Raw genomic sequence first — 8,794 nt, 5'->3', positions numbered from 1 at the left:
TAAGCCTGCGTCCAGCAACCAAGACCTCAACTAGAAGGGGAGGTGTTGTGAGCTATAATAAAATGCTTAGGCATTCAGAGGGAAAATTATAAGTACCAACGATGACTTTTGTTAACAGCCAAAGAATCACATGATGTAAAATTAAAAGAAGCACAGCTTACCTAGAGGAATCATCTACTACCTTTCCTTTTCTTTAACTCTTTTTCATAACCTGACAAAAAAAGAGGTTCAGATCGTAGGCATAATTCAGGTCCTGTAATTTGGAGTATTATGGAGACAAAGTAACTGAGATTACTTTGGCATAAATTATTGGCATCATCACTCCCAATTTAACCACTCTGTAAACATTTTGTAATACAGATGAGCTCAGGGAAGGGCCAGGGTACAGGTGAGATTTGGGGATAAGGGAACAGACAGTAGTAATCCCTTGAAGCAAAACCGGAAACCTCTGACTTCCAACTTAACTGGACGTTGGATGAGAGTCTCATGCTGAACCGGCAGAAACTGAGCCACTTATAACTTTCCTTGCAGCTTCTCCTAAACTCTGGTCTTTTGCAACTTCCTGAAATAATCAAACCATCCTTGACACACAGTTAAAACTACTTCCTTTGATGCCTCACTGTATCTTTTTGTAAAGGTTTAGAAAAGAGGCAATACCTTTAGCTGAATAGTTGTTTGTTTCAGAGGATGTTGACTTACTGCATCTGATCAGGAATTAGTTTATCCTATCTTCCTATTACCACTCCTCACAATAACCTAGTGTCAAGGGACTTGGCATGGTGAGGGGGTGAGGCAGTTGTAAATATATATTTTAAATATAGACTTCGTCCCTACCCCTGGATTCTCATGTATCCCCTGGAGTCTCTAAGGGAATATGGCTTCTCCAATACTTTCTCAAACAGCTGTTGAGAATCATTCTTTGTAGTGAGAAATATTACTGATGTGGAGCCAGGAGAAGGTCTGATAGCCACAGCAGCAGGGGAATGGGGAGAGGGTGGTTCTGTGTGTCCTCAGTTCAGTTATCTTCTTAGCCTGGGACTGTGAACTCAAGCTCATGTGCAACACAACCCTGCACCTCGAAAATACCTGGGACAGTTGCTTAGTGAGTAGTGGTACGTTTAACTTCCTTCCAATTTGGATTTTCCCATCTGGAAATATGGAGCTAGTGTGGCAAACACTGAATGCATATCCCTCAGGCTGCCTTACCATTTCAGTGTCTTCCAGACATCTTCCATCTGCCAGGATTTGCATCGTGGTGCTTGAGGACTTTACCTGGAACCCTGGAGGGTCACGAGGCCTTAAGACACATGGCAGTTCAGAAACACTGGAAAATTAACTGTCCTGTCCCCCAGGAGCATCCCTCAACCAATGAATGGTGGGAGATGAGGTATAAATATCCCAACAACCTCATCCCTTGGGTGGAATAATTCTAAGGTGTGTGTCTTAGACTGTTTCCCAGAGTTTCTCTGCAGGATTAAGCTATAGTTGTCCTCTGTAGTTGGCTTAATAATTCACTTTTTATTGGCTGTCATATAGATTCCTATTTAGTAGGTAAGGAAACGGAAGTTTCGATGTTTTCCCAGGATCACTTGGTGGTACATCCCTGCAGGCCAAGTGGAACTTGTAGCAAGTGACACAAGCTGGGGACTCTTATTTTCTCTACATGGACTGAAGTTTCAGTAAAGACTCAGTTAACACAGTAGATTTTTCTAAGACTTTGGGGTTTGAAAGGTCACTGGACCAGGCCAGAAAAGAGGAAGCAGAGAACATATCAATTCTTAGAGTGTGATATGTGAGATTCTTCCAAATGCTCTGTGGTCTGGGCTTATTGCCCCATATAAGGTAGATGGCATCCTGGATAAGATCAGGTCTTCTAAAGCAGACTCGGGGTTGGAGTTTTTGCTGCATCATTTGCCAGCCATGCTACTTGGGGTAAATTACTTAAACAGTCTGCACCTTAGCTTCCTCATCTGTAAAACAGAGATAATAATAATATTTCTTATGTGGCCGCTGTGAGGATAAAATTAGATAATGTACCCAAAGCTCTTCACACAGAAAAGCCTTCCCCGGCTGGATCTCTCATGTACCCCCTGGATTTTCTAGGATAGTGTGGCTTCTCCAATACCTTCTCAAACAGCTGGTGAGAATCACTGTTTGTAATGAGAAATATTACGAAGTGGAACCAGAAAAAGTCTGACAGCCTTTGCAGCAGGGGGATGAGGAGGAGGTGGTTGTGTGTGTCCTCAGCTCAGTGGTAGGTGCCTGGCGTGTGGTAGGAATGAAAAAGAATAGTAGAATAGTAGAATAGTATCCATAACTTCTATTTTTTGGCATAAATTAACAATTCAACAAAATTTAACAAAAACTAGACATCATTTTTGTTGGTGATTTACCAGGAACATTGCTGTTTTTCTTTTCTTTTTTTTTTTTGAGACGGAGTCTCGCTCTGTCGCCCAGGCTGGAGTGCAGTGGCGCGATCTCGGCTCAGTGCAAGCTCCGCCTCCCGGGTTCACGCCATTCTCCTGGCTGAGCCTCCCGAGTAGCTGGGACTACAGGCGCCCGCCACCTCGCCCGGCTATTTTTAGTAGAGACGGGGTTTCACCGTGTTAGCCAGGATGGTCTTGATCTCCTGATCCGCCCGTCTCGGCCTCCCAAAGTGCTGGGATTACAGGCTTGAGCCACCGCGCCCGGCCAACATTGCTGTTTTCTAATGACTTCTGGTAGTAGTTTGTTATTATTTTTTCGTTTTGGTTTTATTTTGTGTAAAAGGACTAAGTGAGACGCGTCTTTGCAATTTTTTTCTTTCCAACTGACTAGTCAATGCTCCTTTGAACACCAGCCCACCCCGTGAAAAAAAGGAAAAAGAACAAATTGAGAACTTATGAAACTACAACCTAGAAACCTGAATGTTTTTCATTTTAGCTTTTCTTGGAAAATTTTGATGAAAAGCCTGTGCTGTGGTTTTAAACGGCATTGGGATGCCCGTCTCCTGTCCTTACCCCTAAGCTTCTGAACGTGATTTATACTTCCCTATTTTAAGCTAGTGCAGATTTATGAGACTTTAAACACCATGGTTGGAGTTACTGGTGGTTTAAAGAGATTAAGCAGGTCCAGCAGCACCTGGAGGTGTGTAAGTTGTTTAAAAGATTTATCGGCATTTCCATGTTAAAATTCACTTTTCAAGGATTCTCATATCCTGGAACTGAATCTATTTCGGGCAGAGGAGTAAATTTTTAGGATGTTTCACAAATGGAGGAAACAACTCATCCCTCTATCACTTCTTGCTTTGTTTTTCCGGCTGTGCCTCTGCCCCCTCACCTCTCTATCTTGCATGTCTAGCTGGGGTTTCCCTTCTCTCTATTCCTGTCCTCTCTCAAGCAGTTGATCTCAGTGTTCCTCTGTGTTCACGGACTCAGCCTCTGACCCAGGAACCGAACGACAGCCAGCGGGAGCCTGCAGCTATCTTGCCTGCCTGGGCTCCTTGTGGTCCAGGGAGGGCTGCGGTGGGTGGGAATGCCTGACACAGGGTGACAAATCTCTGTGTTTACACCAGAGGGAGCAATGACTCCGTGGCTGAGAGGGGCTGGCTAAAGTCTGGAGTTTCCAAACGTCCATTCAAGGCAAAACACACACAATTCCTTGGCAGTTAAATTTAGGAGACTCTGTATTGAATAACCTTAAGAACAGGTTCAGGGCACAACATGGGCACACCGTTTTGTCATATTCTACAAAAACTGGGGAGAGCCAACATTCTTCTCATTGCCAATAATTATGCTCATGAGCCTCCACGTCTTGCCTCTCACGTTTCTTCCACGTTCCAGCTCTGCCCACCCTGTCAAGTCAGTGTGGATGTAGGGAACATGAACACATTTTAATATCAGCCTGAACCAGATATTGCTGGGAAGGAAATTAGAGAAACCATTAAAAAGTCAAGTAAAAATAACTTGTGAATACATACTCTATGGTTCCATTTATGTGATACCCTAAAAAAGACAAATCTAATCTGTAGTGACAGAAAGCAGACTGATGGTTGCTTGGGGCCAAGGTAAGGGCAGATTGGCTAAGACAGCACAAGAAAACTTTTTGTGACGTTAAAGTATGCTATGCCTTGATTGTGGTGATGGATGGACAGTTATATAAAGTTGTAAACACTCACTAAAATGTATAATTAAAATGTGTGTGAACTATACCTTGGTTTTTAAATGTCTCTGTTGTACATTCACACCACCCTTTACCTCTATTAGCACAGACAATAGGAAGCTGTGTATGAATCTTAGAACGCTCCCCAATCCAGGGGTGGTTGTTCAATCAGCCTATGCTGTGTATCCATAGAGGCATGGATAATCCAAAGCAGCAGATAAAACACCTAACTAGTTCTAATTGACTCTGGACTTTTTCTGTGCATTTGCATTCCCTGAGTACAACCTGACTGACAGGAGCAGGGAGAGTAGGCAGCCAAGAAATGTGGCAGGGGAGGCCAGATTAAACAATTACAAGGGAGGGACAATGAAAGGGTGACTGACCACACAAATGATAAAGAATTGTTGACTTTGTAAAGTGAACTGCATATTGCGCAAAGCAATTGGTGAGGTGGAGCAGATGTGCATTAGAAACGAAACCAACCACCCGGAATGGTCATGGTCTCTGGATAACAGGGGAGCTTTATCGACTCCATCTTTTCCACATCTCTAATTAAAATCTTGATATTACTTAAGTCAGGCACACTGCTCTATTCATTCCGACATCTGAATATCCATTTTAAAGTGGGCTAGGCTCACCCAGAGGATGACACAACTAGATTAAGAGATGGCGTGAAGGTTTAGAACACTGGATTTTTGTCCCTGTTTGTGTGACCTTCTGGAAAATCACTTGTTTCGTTTATTTGTTCCTTTATTCCCCTATTCAGTAAAATTATAGAGCACCTATTATAAACCAGGCAGTTCGCAAGACATTGTTGACATATTGCTGTAGGTGTCATTTTCCTCATTTGTAAATGCTCATTCTGGGATCCCTGGACTATCCTGACCACTGTGCTAATGGTAGGTAGCGATGGGGTCAGGCTCTGGGACCTTCAGTGCTGTGCCTCAATGTTGAGGCTGCCTCAGCATAAAAGATAAGACTCTCCAACTTCATTGGTCTGTATCTTTTTAAAGAGTGGCTCCAGATCACTGAAAGCATCTTTGCCATAAAAATTCCATGGAAATGAAACTAAGCATTTTAGTTTTATTTGTTGAAAATCTGTCCTTTAAAAACCTCTTAAGACCATTTTAAAATTAATTTCTTATTGCTTCAAAGCAGAAACTCACAGATAGTTAGGAACTAACATTTGATCTAGTGCAAGGCAGTAAACTAGGGTTTTTGTCAGGCCTTTCTCCCTGATTTGCAGTGTTCCCTGGCACACCCACCCCCTCACTAAGCAAAATTTAGAAGTCAACAGACACAAAATTGCTTCTCCCTTGAAATCTTCCTCACACTTATTTTCAAGCATGCAAGATATACAGGCTCTTTTCAGGCATACAAGATCTGTTCCCTACCAGGTCATCAAATCAACTCTCAGAAAAGAGTGATCGAGTGAGTTTCAGTTTCTACTCTGTCCATTTATAATGTGTGACCCAGAGAAAGTTCCCTTACTACTTCTTCTTCTCCTTCTTCTTCTCCTTCTTCTTCTTCTTCTTCTTCTTCTTCTTCTTCTTCTTCTTCTTCTTCTTCTTCTTCTTCTTCTTCTTCTTCTTCCTTCTTCTTCTTCTTCTTCTTCTTCTTCTTCTTCTTCCTCTTCCTCTTCCTCTTCCTCTTCTTCCTCTTCTTCCTCTTCTTCCTCCTCTTATTATTCTCTTATTCTTCTTATTCTTGAGACGGAGTTTTGCTCCATCGCCCAGGCTGGAGTGCAATGGTGCGATCTCTGCTCACGGCAAGCTCTGCCTCCCGGATTCACGCCATTCTCCCGCCTCAGCCTTCTGAGTAGCTGAAAGTTCCCTAACTTCTTTGCCCCTCAGTTTCTTCATCTGGAAGTGGGGATAACAATATCTACTTTGAGTTGTTGTCCAGTTTAAATAAAATAATGGATGTGAAAATGCCCAGCCAATAGTAGAAAAGCAATAGTGGTTGTTATGAAAGCCTAGCAGGGGTGAAGGCTGGAGATTAGAGAGAAACATCTGCCATTGAGTGAGAGGTACTCCACTTATTCTTGGAATGAGGAACCAGGACTTTCAGTCTTTGTTGAATAGGTGGCTCCTATGGAAGGATAGGATCTTCAGATTATTAAGCTCAGAAGTGTGTATTATCTATCTGGGAGGACTGGCATTCTAAAAGGGGAAATATGTCATCCATATGCCAAAAATGGGAGGGCCCAGCGCCCAGCTATAGGGAGAATGAATATGGAAGAATGATGAAGAAAAAGTCAGCTCCAGTCCACTGTGGTGGCCATATCAGCAGATGCCGCCATCAGATTACCTCCACATTCCCCCAGGAAAAGTTGACATTTCCTGGTCCTTTCCAGAGAAGGCACAGTCCCACCATCAGGTCAAAATTAGTATCACAAAGAGGACTGAGAACCTGAAGGTGGAGCATGCTTGCTGATCCAAGAACAACAGACAACTGGCTCAGGCTGTGATTAAAGTTGGTTGGAATTCACAGCTGGTAGAACAATGACCACATTAATGAACTGAACTTTGGCTTATCCTCCTGTTCCAAAGTCCTTCTTCTTCCCTCCACACACACAGCCAACTCTACTGTGGAGATTTATGGTGTTAGCACCTGGAAGTGTTGGATGGCCTTGATTGCTGTTTAATAAACTCTAACATATGTGATTTGAAAATACAGTTACAGGATGCAAACTGACTTGTAATTGCTAAGAATGCCAAATAAGAACCAACTATATTGTAGAGCTCCACATGGGCAGGGACAACATCTACCTTTTTTACTGCTTTGTATCAAGCATCAAGCTCGGTGCTTCTTTGGTGTCCAACCATCCTGGTTTGCCTGGAGCTCTCCCAGCTTCAGCACTGAAAATTCCTGTGTCTCAGGAAACTGCTTAGTCACAGATAACCAGAGATGGCTGGTCACCTGGACTTGGCACATAATAGATGGCCAATAAATTTTTGTCAACCCAAAGAAATGCATTAAATAAGTGTAGAAGTGTAACTGGAATTACAATGCAATAAGTTATATTAACTACTTTGGATACAAATCAGCCTCTAATAGATACCGGTTTCACGTTGAGTTTGGTGAAACCAGCATTCTAGTTTGATGATATATAGACCAGTTTTGGGCTTTCTATACCTTCTGATTTCTGTCCCTTCTTTTGACCTTAGTTTGTGTATCTGGGCAATTAGTCAGCAACAGGGCCACACAGTTTTGAACTGTCAAAACATGGTCAAACATGACTAGGATTTCTAAAGTTTATTTTCCTAATTGTTAACTTTCCCATCCCATCTACATAGAAGTCGGGTGTTTTAATATGATCCATAGCATACACTTGGGAAGGAAGGAGCATTTGTGCAATCAAAGAAATTCAACAATCCTTTACTGAGTGAGTGCTCTGGGCACTGTGCTGGGGGCTGCAGGGCATTCAAAATGAGTGAGAAAGGATCCGTGCACTTGGCAGCTCTCAGTCTAGGGAGAGGATGTATGAATAACCAGACATGAATACTTATGATATGAAGCAGATGGGTATACTATTTTAATGATTTTAATTGTGCCCTATATGACTACGGGAGAGAGAGAGATGGGTTTTGAGACATTGTGGAACGTCCACTTGAAGGAGATAGGATTTAAGGTGGGCTTTGAAGGAAGTACAGGACTTCAAAAATTGGCTATCAGGTGGGGAGAATTTCTTTCCAGGTAGAAGGGAGAGTAAGGGTGTGGGAATTAGTTGCATTAGGCCACTCACTACATGAACCTGACTACAGGGACTTAGGTAAACAGAGACCTACATACAAGAAGCCCAAGGCTAATGCAGAACTTCAAGGAGCCATCAATGCCCCAGGCTTCTTTTCTCTTTCTGCTCCACCATCCTTAGCCTTTGGCTTTGTTGATCTGTGTTCCCAAGATGGTTACTCCACCTCAAGCCTCATGTTGTGCACGAGGCAGGTAAAAGAAGAAAGAAAAAAGGGTAGGAAAGAAATTGAAGAAGGAAAGAAAGGAAGGAAGGAAATTGAAGAAGGAAAGAAAGGGTGGGGAGAAGGTGGAGCCTGTATGAGGAGGGCAAAAGTTTTCCCCAAATCCCTAGCAGACTTTTTTTCAGTCATATCTCATGATAAGAAACAGGTTACATGGCCACCCCTACCTGCAAAGGAGTCTGGGCAGGTGAGCATCGTAGCTGGACATATTGCCCTCCTGAATATTATCATAGTTCTGTTAGTAGCAAGGCAGGGCAGAATGGATTTGGGGTAGGTACCCAACAGGGTCTGTGCCTTTGAGGAGAAGCCTAGAGATGAGGACAGGGCAGGGATTGCTGGATAAATGAGAGAATGAAGAGTAGAATCTTGTGCCTGGAATGGAGCAGGTGTGTGTGTGTGTGTGTGTGCACGTGTGCGTGTGTGTATGTGTTGAGGAGAGGGCAGAACAAGATGGGATGGGATGGCTTTACAGGTGTGGGTAGAAGTCATCTGAAGAAAATAGTGGGAAGATATGTGCCAAATTCTAGAGATATGTGGCTTTAACCTGTCTCTTTAATTTCTCTGCAAAATCTCTAGATCAGCCTGTTTCATGTTTCATGGGATGGTGTTCATCCTTTACTCCCATTTGCTTCCCTCCTCAGTCTCATGTTATCAAGAACCTTGGATAGGCTGGGTGT

Source organism: Macaca mulatta, chromosome 2 (genome assembly GCF_049350105.2).
Source record: "Macaca mulatta isolate MMU2019108-1 chromosome 2, T2T-MMU8v2.0, whole genome shotgun sequence".
In the NCBI taxonomy this organism is placed as follows: Eukaryota; Metazoa; Chordata; class Mammalia; order Primates; family Cercopithecidae; genus Macaca; species Macaca mulatta.
Note: the sequence above shows the minus strand (reverse complement) of the source record.